This window comes from Amblyomma mixtum, chromosome 10 (assembly GCF_055824585.1).
Source record: "Amblyomma mixtum isolate Tamu chromosome 10, ASM5582458v1, whole genome shotgun sequence".
NCBI lineage: Eukaryota > Metazoa > Arthropoda > Arachnida > Ixodida > Ixodidae > Amblyomma > Amblyomma mixtum.
In genome coordinates this window covers 94,373,664-94,389,327 of record NC_143021.1, presented here as the reverse complement: position 1 = coordinate 94,389,327, position 15,664 = coordinate 94,373,664, and the positions used below count along the sequence as shown (strand labels likewise).

At 50.1% G+C, this 15,664-nt stretch overlaps 1 long non-coding RNA gene across 1 annotated transcript in view; it reads left to right on the top strand.

Annotated features, from left to right (window-relative positions):
• The first annotated feature begins 236 nt into the window (after positions 1–236).
• The window catches only part of LOC149326449 (uncharacterized), a 31,967-nt gene continuing 16,539 nt past the window's right edge, over positions 237–15,664 (top strand). The window contains exon 1 of the long non-coding RNA XR_016285932.1: positions 237–496. This is a non-coding gene — a long non-coding RNA (uncharacterized LOC149326449). The remainder of the gene's footprint in view (positions 497–15,664) is intronic.

The following is a 15,664-nucleotide window of genomic DNA, read 5'->3' as shown; positions in this document are numbered from 1 at the left end:
CAACACCGGAACGCCCCCAAAGATGGCGTCCAGGCCTGCGTCTCTGCGAGCCCGCGCGTCGTCATCGTGGAGCGCGTTGTGCGTTCGGTCCTGACAGCTACCGGAACGCTACCGGGGTTAGCGTTCAAGCCTTGCAGGCCAATCAGCCTGATTGGACGAAAAGGGGCGGGAGTCTGTGCCGACACTACTTAAGGGCTCCCGTCTCCTTTCTCTCTGTCATTTCCTGTTGTGTTACATCTTGTCATGTATCGTGCTTCTCTTTGCTTGTAAATATGTGAATACACTAATCTTTTTTCATGCTGCTTCAGATCAGTTCCCCGTCTCATCAGTGCTCCGGCCGGTCGGCGACAATGGACCCGCGTCCCGACGACCACTGAGAATCCGCGTCTGAACAATTCGATGGCAGCGCGGGGATCGAAGTCAGCTCTTCGCATCGCCTAGCAGCATTGGCAGTTGCAAGTGCTCCCACGTTGGTGGACCCCATGATCGCGGCTCTGTGAGTGTCCGACCTTTCTTCCCTGCGGTATTTTTCCAGGCTTTTGAATTTAGCGTCAATGCTGGCAGGCTTTCTTCGGCAGTGTTGTGAGTACTGATTGTTGTACGCATTGCTAAGGAGAGATAGGGGATCGGTCGAGTGTCTGAGCGCATCACGGACCTGAAATCTTTGCAAAAGCCGGATCAAATTTTGATCAGCAAAGAATTAGGGCTTGAACTTGGAAAAATTTGCGGAAACTGCAAATCATAGAGGCAATAATATCTTGCGGAGCGGACGATGAAGAGCGTATGAAGACATGGGAATTGATTAAGGAAAGAAAAGCAGCTGAAGAGAAAAGGCAAGCGGCTGAAAAGGAACAGAGGGAGCTGGAACAGAAGCAACGCGATCGCGTGTTTCAGCTTCGAGAGAAGGAGCTCGAGTTAGCACGCCGGCAGCAGGAAATTGATCAGAGGAAACTGGACGCGGAGTCGAAGAGAGCCGAGGCCGGCGTCGCTCATCTACCATCCTCCAACACAAGAGGGAGGGAAACACAATCAAAGATTTCATGCAACCCTGCCAGCTAGGCGAGGAAATTGGTATTTTTTTGGGGAACTTCGAAAGGACCCGCCAAAAAATCAATCTTGGGAAAGATGGATGGCTACAGCAGCTATTGAGCATGTTGCCGTGTAAGGTAGCGGACGCGATCGGGAGAATGAGTACGGAAGATTTGGAGGACTATGAGACCGTGAAGGCAAGCCTCCTAAAGAAGTACCGCCTGTCTGCCGAGGCTTTTCGCCAGCGTTTCAGAAAAGCGACTAAGTCTAAAGAAGAATCCTACCTCGAGTTTGGTTATAACTTGAAAACAAACTTAGTGGAGTGGCTAAAGAGCGCAGACTTTCATGCGGACGCAAGAAAGATCGCGGAATGCACGTGTCTAGAGAAGTTTTATGACACATTTCCGGATCGAATGCGTTGGTGGATTCTCGACAGGGCCGAGGTAAACACTGTTGAGAAGGCTGCTGAACTCGCGGAAAGGTATGCGTCACGCCGCGTGTTGCTTGAAAGTCGTGGTACAAGCAACGGGTACAAGCAACGGTACAAGTGGTACAAGCAACGGTACCCCGCTAGGCATAGAGCAGACGAAACAGGCGCGAAGCCGGTTTTTAAGCATGAAATGCTTTTAGCTCCCGTTGTCGGCAGTGGGGTGACGTCACGCCGAGACCGAGAGCCAACATCCGGGCACTGAATTCCACTCATCCGGGCACTGAATTCCACTCATCCGGGCACTGAAACGAGAACATCCGGGCACCGTACGAGATTTAACGAGATTTAACGAGACACTCTAAGCCCTCCACAGGACCAGCATACAAGCGCCGGTAGCTTCGCGCCGAACGGGTGGTGGCGTTCCTCCCTTCCTGTACGGTGCGGTTCGGGTGTCCACCGAGATGATAGAGAATTACTGCGCCATTTCCTTTCCTCAAAAAGCGTTGCGTTCAAAGGGCAAGGATTCGCGCCGAACAGGTGGTGGCGTTCCTCCCTTCCTTTACGGTGCGGTTCGGGTGTCCACCGAGATGACTGAGAATTACTGCGCCATTTCCTTTCCTCAAAAAGCATCGCGTTCGAAGAGCATCGCGCCGAACGGGTGGTGGCATTCCGTGGACTGCCTGGCAGCGCTACAACACGCTGTCGCGTTCCACTCCTAAAGGCGAAGCTTAAGCGTCATTAATTAGCAGTTCATTAGTATTTTGTCATTAATCAGAAATTAATCACCAATTAGTCATTTGTCATTACTTCGTCATCAATTATGTGTGACGTAATCCAGTGGTGACGTCACCAGTGTCACATAGGCAAAGTGGTGCGGAAAACGCTTTCGCCTTTCGAACGCGCTGCATATACATTCTTGTCAGGCCTGCGTCTCGTCATGTCCGCGTACTCTTCTGCATCGTTCTGTATTTCATGCTTACCCTACTCTCAGTTACGGGGGAGGCACAGATTTTTAAGAATGCCGGAGCAGTAAAAGCGGACGACCGTCCAAAAGGAGAGGCGGACGCTAAAGTCCGAAGTGATGGAAGCGGGAAGCGCTCCCATCTGTGTGTTAGCGAGCAGCCTAGGAACCCCGCTTGGTCAGCTGGGGACACAACCGTTGCTCAGAGAAGTAACGGCAGGGTAGGTTTAAGCCCAGAAGCAGATGCTGCTTTTATAAGTGAGTCAGTTATCTCTCAGGAAGAGAGTAGTGAGCTCACAGGCCAGCGCAGTGAAGGAATCAAAGTGGAACCTCCTTGAAAACGGCTGGTGAGCAATAGTAGCCAATTATTGGAGACGCCTTGCTGTAATCAGAGTGACCATGAGTCACCTGAGTGCGTCGCTGAAACGCCAGGCCAGAACGCAACGTTAGCCAAAGAGTGTGATTCAGATATAGTTTCGGGCCAGATAGATAGGATCATGGGGTCGGATAGCAATCCTCAGGAGAGCAGGTTGCTAGACTTCGTGGAAATTAAAGTGCAGTCGGAACAATTTGAGGTTACGACGTGCAGTGGCTCATCGAAAGTGCGAGCCGATAGTTCAAATTCAAATGAGAAAGGCGGCTCGGTGCTGAGTCAAAAAGCGGATGTGAAGGGTGAGGGCACCGCGAGAAAGGGAGGTGTGCAAGACAGAACAGCTAGGGCAGTTTCCGGGAAGAGGCCGCATGCAAGGAGAGCCAAGCCCCTTGGTAGTCCACAGAGAAAGGACAAAGGAAAGGGCCAAAAACGTCATAAGGGTGAAGGCACGTCAACAATGTAATCGTGCAAGACTTTCACTACGGCACTCCAGATGCCATAGGTACCGCACACAGGCCAAACTGACTAGACGGTTTCAAAGAAAGCGAAAGCCACCTGCCCCATTGTGGCTGCACTGCAGAAGTTATTGCACGAGGAGTGAAACGCGCAGTCGGCCACAAAGAAGCGCGCAATGCTACCGAGTGAAAGAATGCAGCAGAACGCGCGCCTGGAAAATAAAGGAAAGGAATGGTGTTCAGGAACTGAGAAAGGAACGCACCCAGGAATTTTTCTGATATTCGATCTTTGCCCCTTCGCATTCAACTTTTAAAGTGCTGCTCAGGTGTTCATATTTTGTTTTCATGAATGCACTAAAATATGTAGGAAGTACGTTCCTGAAATTTCATGCTTGGTATTCAAAATAAATTCTTAAAATATGCGAAAAATACCTCACTTGAAGCACACTTCGAGCACTTTTCAAATACCTGAAAAAATATGTATGCAGTTTTAGCATCTTGTCAGTGTATTAAAATCGTACTTTCGTAAATATGAAATTAATTCATCCGAAGTATACTTCAATTATAACAAACGGGCAGTCCTTATAACCGTATTTGCAGCACACTTCTAGCGTCGTTGAACAGTCGAGTGGTCAAAATCGCGTTTCGGGAAATGACATTTGCTTGTTGCCAACGTATTTGGAGTGTACATCCGTAAATGCGCAATTAATTCGTCCAAAGAATACTTATATTCTAGCACATTGGCAGTCCGCCTTAGCATATTTGCAGCACACTCCAAGCTGCCGTTGAACAACCTAATGCTCGAAATCAAGTTTCGTGAAATCGCATTTTGGTGTTGTCAATGTATTTAAAATCTAGTTTCGTAAATATGCAATTAATCCGTCCAAATATACTTAAATTCTAACAAATGGGCAGTCCGCGTAACCACATTTCTTTACACTTCAATTTAGCGCGGAACAATCTAGAGCTCGAAATGACGTTTCACGGAACAGTGAAAACTCTCCCTTTCCTGCCGTCCTTTCGTTGCAACACAGTAATCATAGCGCGGGAACAACGCAGGACGAAGACGAGACGGGACGAGAACGCCTGCGTTGTTTCCGCGCTATGATTACTGTGTTGCAATGAATTACCAATCTGACCAAGCCTTTTCTGTTCCGAAGTCCTTTCGTTTGTGGTACCTTACAGCAGGAAGGTAATCACCACTTATTTACACTACGTAAGGACCACAACCGGCAACGCCGACCGGTTCCCGTAGACGCCCGTGCATCTGTTGGTTGAAAGTTTGACTCCTGGCCTATTTCTGACGCAAGTTTCGACTATCAATTCGGTTCTAGATCGTCTCCAGATTCGAACGCGACCAGTAGGGCCCTTCTCGGATAATTTTTGGGCCCACAATCTTTGCGGAAAAAACGCCTCACCGGGCAAGATAGTGCGTCGCTCTCGGTGGGTATATATACAGGGTGTTTCACCTCAGACTTTCTGCAATTTTTAAAAATAAGCTATTTGAATTAGATGCGCGCTTTTTCTGGCATAGCATTGTCAGTGGTGTAGTACATCATAATGCAGCTAAGACGTGCTAACTAGCAGGCTTGTTAACCAATATTTAATAGTTAACTTTTAAACTATTACCGTTGGGCTCCTTAATTATTGAGATGACAGAAGCCAACAGCCACAGAAACCAAGGGGCACAGGGGATTTTTTTTAACTTATTTATTTTGTGGTGTTGATCAATTTAGAATATTACTGAATATGTTATCGTTTAAAGATAACTGATTAGAAAAGCTGTTGGCTTCTGTCATATTTATAACGAGCCCCTCATCCCCTTCTCTTGTTTGCTTAATTGCTTAGCGAGGGCCTCGATTCTGGCAGCCTTGACGCCTTAGGAAACATAAGAGGGTTCTCACGCAGCTTCCACCCTCTCCGTTCGATGACGTTCTACGTCACACCTGCGGTAACTCAGGACGTTCTGGTTTGGTTTGGTTTATGGGGTTTAACGTCCCAAAGCGACTAAGGCTATGAGAGACGCCGTAGTGGAGGGCTCCGGAAATTTCGACCACCTGGGGTTCTTTAACGTGCACTGACATCGCACAGTACACGGGCCTCGAATTTCTCCTCCAAAGAAATTCAGCCGCCTACGTCCGCCGCTTGTGAACGTGGGTGGCGCTGATGAACACTCTCAAGATTAGGTTACTTGTAAAAACATGAATACCCCCGAAAGCAGAAGAATTGACAGCCCTCGCCGTAGCTCAGAGGTAGAGCACCGGACGCGTAATTCGGAGGTCGTCGGTTCGGATCCCACCGGCGGCAGGTGGTTGTTTTTTCTTCTGCTTTTCTAATCAGTTATCTTTAAACGATAACATATTCAGTAATATTCTAAATTGATCAACACCACAAAATAAATAAGTTAAAAAAAATCCCCTGTGCCCCTTGGTTTCTGTGGCTGTTGGCTTCTGTCATATTTATAACGAGCCCCTCATCCCCTTCTCTTGTTTGCTTAATTGCTTAGCGAGGGCCTCGATTCTGGCAGCCTTGACGCCTTAGGAAGCATAAGAGGGTTCTCACGCAGCTTCCACCCTCTCCGTTCGATGACGTTCTACGTCACACCTGCGGTAACTCACGACGTTCTACGTCCGCCGCTTGTGAACGTGGGTGGCGCTGATGAACACTCTCAAGATTAGGTTACTTGTAAAAACATGAATACCCCCGAAAGCAGAAGAATTGACAGGCGTCGCCGTAGCTCAGAGGTAGAGCACCGGACGCGTAATTCGGAGGTCGTGGGTTCGGATCCCACCGGCGGCAGGTGGTTGTTTTTTCTTCTGCTTTTCTAATCAGTTATCTTTAAACGATAACATATTCAGTAATATTCTAAATTGATCAACACCACAAAATAAATAAGTTAAAAAAAATCCCCTGTGCCCCTTGGTTTCTGTGGCTGTTGGCTTCTGTCATATTTATAACGAGCAGCACAGTACTTTTCCACCTTGGACGCGTCATTGTGGTTATGGCTGGTGAAGTTAGATGAGCACAGCTCAAGAATATGTACTATGAGCACCCCGTATGGGAGATATAGGTTTTTGCGTTGCCAGTTCGGCATAACGTCGGCTACAGAAGTTTTTCAACGAGCAATGGACGGAGTAATAGAGGGCCTTACTGGTGTATCCGCTTTTATGGACGACATTTTCTCCGGGAAAAGACTCGCGAGGAGCACGATAGCAACCTGTCTAAGTTGCTGATGCGGTGCAGGGAACACAACTTGAAGCTTAACAGGTAAACGTGTCATTTGTTGCAGTCCGAAGTGCGTCGCATGGTGCATGTACTCACCAGAGAGGGACTCTAACAAAACAAGATAGTCATCAGCATACCTAAACATCAGAACCATGTTCCACCCTTCACATGTGCGGCTGAGGTCTCCGTCGTGCTCCGCAAGAAAAATATCGCTGAGCACGGGCCTGACGAAAGAACCTATGCATATACCGTTCTTTTCGTTGAAAATAGTATCTTAGTAAGTTGAGACAAGTTCTAGAAAGCTTTCAGACCTCAAGCTACAGTCATTCTGGAATGAAATCATCCCATGCCTATCTCTGAATTTTTGTACTCTTCTCATGAGGTCCTTAAGCGGGAGGGAGTAATACAAATCTTTTATGCATTTAAGCTTATCATATTGTCACGAATATTACACAGCACACAGAGACACAAGAACTGCTCCAGTCTGCCGAGCGGTCACCAGCAAGAAGACGAACCACTTCTTCTTCCTCGTCACCAGCGAGATGGCGAAACACTTCTTCTTCGTCCACTTCTGAGCTGTATCATTGCAGCGAGATGGCGAAGCACTTCGTCTTCGTCCACTTCCGAGCTGTATCATTGCTCCTTCCCCTGCAGCATCGCCTCGATGCGGGCCACTTTCACAGAGGGGAAAATGGGTTAGACACAGAAAGTGAGACACAGCTATCACGACACACAACCGGCGGCACTCAGCGTCAAGTACAATCAGCAGGACGGTCGTGGTACGGCTTCATACGAACGACGTGCACAACATCCGGATGCGGTGGTCTGCGAGAAGGGCGGTCTGGGGTTGCCGGTGAAACTTCGTACGTCACGTCGCTAATGCGGCGGAGAACTCGGTAATAAGGTCCGAAGTATCGGCGCAGTAATTTTTCGGACAACCCACGGCGACGAACTGGTGTCCAAACCCACACATGATCGCCTGGTTCGTACGTAACAAATCGCCGTCCGAGATTGTAGCGGTCAGCGTCGGCGTGCTGTTGACGGTGTATTCGCTGCCTGGCCAGTTGACGTGCTTCTTCAGCCCGCTGAACGAAAGTGGCGACGTCAAGATCAGGCTCTAGGTCACACTGAGGGTCGACGGGCAACATGGCATCCAAACAAGTAACAACTGGACGACCGAAGACAAGCTGGAAGGGCGTGAGCCGCGTTGTCTCTTGCAGGGCCGTATTGTAAGCGAACGTTACGTATGGGAGAATTTGGTCCCATGTTTTATGCTCCACATCCACATACATGGAGAGCATATCGGTCAGGGTTCTGTTAAGGCGCTCTACCAAACCATTTGTCTGTGGGTGGTACGCTGTTGTACGCCTATGGCTGGTGTGGGTCAGATCTAGGACTGCCTGAGTCAAGCGGGCTGTGAAAGCAGCTCCACGGTCAGTAATGATAACCGCAGGAGCGCCATGACGCAGCACGGTGTTGTGTACAAAAAACGTAGCTACTTCGACAGCAGTTCCGTTTGCAAGCGCCGTTGTCTCAGCGTACCGCGTCAAATAATCCGTCGCGACAGCAATCCAACGTTTTCCAGTGGATGACTTCGGGAAAGGGCCGAGTAGGTCCATTCCCACTTGTTGGAAAGGCGTCTTTGGAGGCGCTATGGGATGAAGAAATTCTGCGGGTTTGAAGGGAGGAGACTTACGGCGCTGGCAGTCGCGACAGGTTTTGACGTATGTCCGCACTGATGGAAGTAATCTTGGCCAGTAGTACCTCTGCCGAATCCTCGCTAAGGTACGACTGACCCCCAGGTGGCCGGCAGATGGTTCATCGTGGCAAGCGCTCAAGATATCAGGTCGCAACTCGGACGGGACTACGAGCAGAAATGTTGCAGTGTTGCTCTCAAAGTTGCGCTTGTAGAGGACGCCGTTCTGCAGAGTGAAGGATTTGAGTCCACGAAGAAAAACACGAGGAATGCGGGGACCGTCGCAGCCTTCCAGGTACGCGATGAGCGGCGCTAACTCTGGGTCTTCCCTTTGAAGCTGTGCCATATCGGTTGCGCTAACAGCACCAAGGAAAGAGAAGTCTTCAGTGATTTCCGGGGAAGCAAGGTCCACTGGCGCGCGTGATAAACAATCCGCATCTTGGTGCTTCCGCCCCGACTTGTACACGACCGTTACGTCGTACTCCTGCAAACGGAGGCTCCATCTCGCCAACCGCCCAGATGGATCTTTGAGGCTGGCCAGCCAGCATAACGAGTGGTGATCACTGACAACGCGAAATGGTCTTCCGTATAGGTATGGGCGGAACTTACTGATGGCCCAGACTACCGCAAGACATTCTTTCTCAGTCGTTGAATAGTTGCATTCCGAGCGCGAAAGTGTACGGCTTGCGTATGCGATGACTCGTTCGGCGCCATCCTGCCACTGTACCAGGACCGCCCCAAGGCCTACGTTGCTAGCATCAGTGTGTATGTCAGTTGCTGCGGCGTCATCGAAATGGGCGAGTATCGGTGGACGTTGCAGGCGGTGGCGGAGCTCCACGAAAGCATCATCTTGGTCGCTTCCCCACAAGAAGGATGTGTCGTCTCTGGTCAGCGCTGTTAAGGGTTCAGCTATTTGGAAAAATCTTGGACGAATCGTCGATAGTAAGAGCACAGTCCCAAAAAACGTCGAAGGGTCTTTTTGTCAGTGGGACGCGGGAAACTGGAGACAGCAGCGGTCTTGTCGGGATCTGGGAGAACACCGCGCGCGCTGACAACATGGCCGAGGAAACGAAGCTCCTCAAAACCGAAATAGCATTTCTCGGGCTTGATCGTAAGTTGCGCACATTGGAGCGCCCGGAGCACTGTGCGCAGCCGCTCCAAGTGTTGCTCGAAGGTGGGCGAGAAAATGACGACATCGTCCAGGTATACGAGGCACGTCTGCCACTTGAGCCCAGACAAGACAGTGTCCATCATGCGTTGGAAAGTGGCCGGCGCTGAGCATAGTCCAAACGGGAGCACCTTAAATTCGTATAGACCATCAGGCGTCACAAGAGCAGTTTTCTCGCGGTCTCGCTCGTCCACCTCTATCTGCCAGTAGCCGCTTTTGAGATCCAAGGAAGAAAAGAACCTGGCATCACGTAGTCTGTCGAGTGCATCATCAATCCTGGGGAGCGGGTAAACGTCCTTTTTCGTCACGTTGTTCAGTTTGCGGTAATCGACACAAAATCTCAGGGTGTTGTCTTTCTTTTTCACGAGGACTACCGGTGACGCCCATGGACTTGTCGACGGTTGAATGACATCGTCGGCGAGCATTTCGTCCACTTGCCTTTTAATGGCTTCGCGTTCCGTCGAAGAAACGCGGTATGGGCGCTGGCATACGGGTGGTGTAGTCTCGTCGGTGATGATGCGATGCTTTGCGACAGGCGTACGGCCGACCCTGGAGCTTGTGGCAAAACAACCCGCGAAGTCGGTTAGAAGCGCCGAGAGAAGAGCCTTCTGCTCAGGCGCCAAATCGGGATTGATTCTGACGGACGGAAGGACAGGGCATGGTGGGGCCTGGTCTTCAGGGCTTGTCTCCAGGGCGCACACTTGAGGCACCACAGCGAAGTCATGCAGGAAGGCGACAGCCGTGCCCTTGGCGAGGTGCTGCAACTCGTTGGCAAAATTTGTAAGGAGCACACTAGCACAACCGTCTTGTAGTTGGACGAGCCCGCGAGCGATGGCTACTCCCTTCTCGAGCAGCAGGGGTACGTGGCTATCAGCGACACCTTCGTAGTCGTGGAATAAATCATTCCTCACGAGAACTAGCACACTGGACCGGGGTGGCACCATTACGTCGTCGTCAACAAGTCGCAGAGCAGTGAAGCGTGAATCGTCTGTGTCAGTGCGTGCCACAGCCCGTTTCGTCGAGAACGTGACCCGTGATTCGTGGAGGTCAATGACAGCACCGTTCGTGTGGAGAAAGTCAAGACCGAGGATCAAGTCCCTCGAACACTCTCGGAGGACTACAAACTCGCCGACGTACACAAAACCACGGATATCGACACGAGCTGTGCACCTGCCGGCAGGGATAATCAGGTGACCCCCAGCAGTGCGAATGCTAGGCCCCGACCACCCCGTCAATACTTTCTTCAGTTGTACGGCAAGGGCCAGGCACATGACAGAATAGTGGGCACCAGTATCCAGCAAAGCGGTCACGTCGATTCCGTCAATTTTGACGCACAAATCGGAGGTAGCGCGTCGGATGCTGTCGCTACTCGCTCCCGGAGAAACATCGTCGCGTGGTAGTGGCGCAGGAGGATCTTCACAAGTCCCGGCATCAGCGGCCTTGCCTCCAGAGGCCGCTGGAATCAGTTTTCCCGGCGTGGACTGGGAGAACGGCGTCCGGAGTAGCCTGCGGCTTGACGGGGGCTTGGAGAACGGTAGCGTCGCGGCGACGGTGATCGAGCCTCCTGGTGGCCTGACGTGATGTGGTTCTGGCGCGACGACAGATGGAATGCTATCTCCTGCGGTCGTTCCCCGTTCTGAGGGCACGGGTCGTCCGGCGCGAAACCACGCAGGCCCACGCGGCGGTATGGGCACGCCCTGTAGAGGTGACCCGCCTCGCCACAGTGATAGCAGAGGGGCCGACGATCCGGGGCACGCCACACTTCACTCTTTCGCGGTCGCTGATAGGCTGGCGGAGCGTCACCACGAGGGGAGCTCGACGAGAGCACTGCTGGAGTCGCGGCAGTGACGTCGTACCCAGGGGCCTGGCGCAGGACGGACGCATACGTGGGCCTTGCATCAGGCTGGCGAGGAACCTCGGAAATCTGGTGCTGTTGTGCTGCCAGGCGCACCTCGTCCCGTATGACTTCGCTCAGTGGCGTGAAAGATGGCGTCTCGGACGGCGTACGGAAGGCCTGCAGTTCCTCTCTGACGACAGATCGGACCAGCTCGCGTAGAAAGGCCGCGTCGATACCGGGAGGCGTGGAAATGGGATCAGGCCCAAAGGTGTTGACGTCGCGATTGTACTGGCGGGCTCGCTGTTCCAGCGTCTTCTCCATAGTTGCCGCCTCGGTGAGGAACTCTGCCACAGTGCTTGGTGGGCTGCGCACGAGTCCTGCGAAGAGCTCTTGCTTGACACCCCGCATGAGGTGGCGAAGCTTCTTGTCTTCTGTCATGTTGGGATCCGCGCGCTTAAAAAGGCGAGTCATGTCCTCGTAGTACATGCGTACACTCTCGTTGTGGCGCTGGTTGCGCGAGTGTAACGCAGCTTCTGCTCGCTCTCGACGGTCTGCATTCGGAAAAGTGGCTTTAAGATTGCGGCAGAAAGCTTCCCAGGACGTAAACGAAGCTTCATGGTTTTCGAACCATGTCCGAGCCGACTCTTCAAGTGCAAAATAGAAATTGTGGAGCTTACGGTTGTCACTCCAGCCGTTGTAACGGGCAACCCGTTCGAATATCTCGAGCCAATCCTCGACGTCCTCGAACACGTCGCCATGAAACGACGGGGGTGTTCGTGGCTGATGACAGAGGATGTGCGCCGGGAGCGTGGTCTCAGTTGCCATGGCAGCTGGTGCCTCCGAAGGCCGGGGTTGCGTCGCCCTGGTTGCAGCCGGAAGGAGTCCAAATTCAGGGGACGCTCCACGGAGGCGGCGGCCGCGGCGCTGGTGAACTGGGGTGAGATCCGTATTGGTCGGTAGCCTACGCGGGTCTGGAAGCGTACCCAGCACCTCCACCAGATTTGTCACGAATATTACACAGCACACAGAGACACAAGAACTGCTCCAGTCTGCCGAGCGGTCACCAGCAAGAAGACGAACCACTTCTTCTTCCTCGTCACCAGCGAGATGGCGAAACACTTCTTCTTCGTCCACTTCTGAGCTGTATCATTGCAGCGAGATGGCGAAGCACTTCGTCTTCGTCCACTTCCGAGCTGTATCAATATTAGCTGAAATATGGTTAAACCCAACCATCCACGACACAGAAATTCTTTCATTTCTTCCTGAATTTAAAATCTTCCGGCGTGATCGCGAAAATAGGCGCGGCGGTGGTGTTCTCATAGCTACCCACCACTTCCTCCACTGCACTCTAATTAACATCACTTCTTCTTTGAAAGCCGTGTTTGTAATATGAAACATCTCATACCCACACATTATTATCGGAACCTTCTATCGAGCCCCAGACGCAGATCCCTCGATTACTGAACACTTCTACAGCGCCGTTCACTTTTAAACATTGTCATACCTCCAAGCCTCCATTTTCCTGTTTGGTGATGCTAACTTTCCTGACGTCTGACGTCACATTAACAACAGCTAAAAATAACGCCGAAAGCGATTTCGTCAATGCATGCCTTACATTCGGGTTATGCCAGCTTGTTTCCATCCCTACTAGAGAAGATAACCATTCCGCGAACATACTAGACTTAGTGCTCACTTCCCACCCCGAAAACATATCTTCCCTTATGCATCTACGTGACATTAGTGATCACAAAATACAGGCCTCGATCTACTGCCAGCTACATCATACCAAAAAAGCTAAGAAGAAACTAACACTTTATCATAAAGGGGATTACGCAAAATTAAATGATAAGTTATCTGAGTTTAGCACGTCGTATCTAACAGATTTCACCACTCGTTCCATTGAAACCAACTGGTCGCTTTTCAAACACAAAATGCACGAACTCATTGATGCACACGTTCCCACCATAACCGTAACCGAAAGATCAATGTCCCACTGGTTCAACACTACATTAAAACGCCTAAGCAGCAAAAAGAAAAGAAAATATCGAACAGCTAAACGCTTAAACACCCCTTACGCTTGGGAAAAATACAACACTGACAAAACACTTCGATCACTGATCCTTAGAACCAAGCGCGCCTTCTATTCAAATACATTGCCTAATATGATACTAACAAATCCTAGACAATTCTGGAAAATTATTAACACAACCCAATCCAATCCCTTATCTCTTCTTGACGAACACAACAATCGTATTCCTGATCCGGCAGTGCCTCAAGCTCTAAATTCCGTATTTTCATCCGTATTTACTAATGAGCCTGATGATAGCATCCCAGATTTTCCGCAATACAATCACCCAGTCATGCCTGCCATTACCTTTGACGCTATTGGCATCGAAAATTTAATAGACAACCTTAGGGTCTCATCCTCAGCCGGTGTTGACGGGATCAACTCCAAACTACTCAAGAACACAAAAAATATCACAAGCCTAATACTCTCGCACATATTTCAGCAATCATTATCATCTGGAGTGGTGCCACAGGACTGGAAGGTAGGCAAGGTGATTCCAGTACCAAAAAAAGGTTTGCCATCTTAATGCAAGAGCTATCGTCCGATATCCCTCACAAGCATTTGTTCGAAGTTAATGGAACATGTTATTTACTATCACATCGTTAATTTCCTTATATCAGTAAATTTCTTTCATCCATGTCAGCACGGTTTCCGAAAAGGTATGTCATGTGACACTCAACTAGCTCTCTTCATTAATGACTTTAGTACTAACCTAGACCTTAACATACCAGTGGATGCATTATTTTCGGATTTTTAGAAAGCTTTCGACAAAGTTCCCCATAGAGGGCTTTTTCTTAAACTTTCACGACTGAACCTTAAACCTCTCATTCTTGATTGGATACGTAGCTTGCCCACTAACCGTAAACAGTTCGTACTTGCTAATGGACACTCCTCCCCCTTGCACCCCGTTGTTTCTGGTGTGCCACGAGGCACAGTACTCGGCCCTTTGCTTTTCTTAATCTACATCAATGACATGCCTACTGGTATCACTTCTAACATGCGATTGTTTGCCAACGACTGCGTAATCTACCGGCTTATCACTAACAGCAGCGATCCTGAAATATTGCAAGCAGACCTGGAATAGATCGAATCTTGGTGCAGCAAATGGCTCATGTCTTTAAACACTAATAAAACATCGTTAATTACATTTCATCGCAGGCAGTCCTTTGTTTCACCAAATTACTATATCTCTGGCTCCGTAATTTCCGCTGTTGAATCTTATAAATACCTTGGTGTCACCATTCCTAATTCCCTGAACTAGGCGTCCCATATTTCTAACATTACTAAAGACGCCAACCGCGTGCTCGGTTTTTCACGCCGTAACTTGCGACTAGCACCTCCAATAAAACAGCTTACCTACATAACACTCGTCCTTCCCAAATTGGAGTAAGCATGTGCAGTTTGGGACCCTCATCAGTCAAATCTTTCTCTCGCGCTCCAATCCATTCAAAATCGTGCAGCAAGATTCATTCATTCGAACTATTCCTATCATTCAAGTGTGACTAATATGAAGTTGCAATCTAATCTTCTATCCCTCGATTCGCGTCGTAAAATAGCCAGACTATGCCTTTTTCACAAGTTTTACCACTCATCACTTGGAAGCTGTGTCATCGTCCCTACACATCGAGCCTGTCACCGCCTTAACCACGGCAAAGCAGTTTACCCGCCATTGAAAACTGTGTCATCGTCCCTGCACATCGAGCCTCTCACCGCCTTAACCACGGCAAAGCAGTTTACCCGCCATTGAAAACTGTGTCATCGTCCCTACACATCGAGCCTCTCACCACCTTAACCACGGCAAAGCAGTTTACCCGCCATTGAAAACTGTGTCATCGTCCCTGCACATCGAGCCTCTCACCGCCTTAACCACGGCAAAGCAGTTTACCCGCCATTGAAAACTGTGTCATCGTCCCTACACATCGAGCCTCTCACCGCCTTAACCACGGCAAAGCAGTTTACCCGCCATTGAAAACTGTGTCATCGTCCCTACACATCGAGCCTCTCACCGCCTTAACCACGGCAAAGCAGTTTACCCGCCATTGAAAACTGTGTCATCGTCCCTACACATCGAGCCTCTCACCGCCTTAACCACGGCAAAGCAGTCTACCCGCCATTGAAAACTGTGTCATCGTCCCTACACATCGAGCCTCTCACCGCCTTAACCAGGGCAAAGCAGTTTACCCGCCATTGAAAACTGTGTCATCGTCCCTACACATCGAGCCTCTCACCGCCTTAACCACGGCAAAGCAGTCTACCCGCCATTGAAAACTGTGTCATCGTCCCTACACATCGAGCCTCTCAGCGCCTTAACCACGGCAAAGCAGTTTACCCGCCATTGAAAACTGTGTCATCGTCCCTACACATCGAGCCTCTCACCGCCTTAACCACGGCAAAGCAGTTTACCCGCCAATGAAAACTGTGT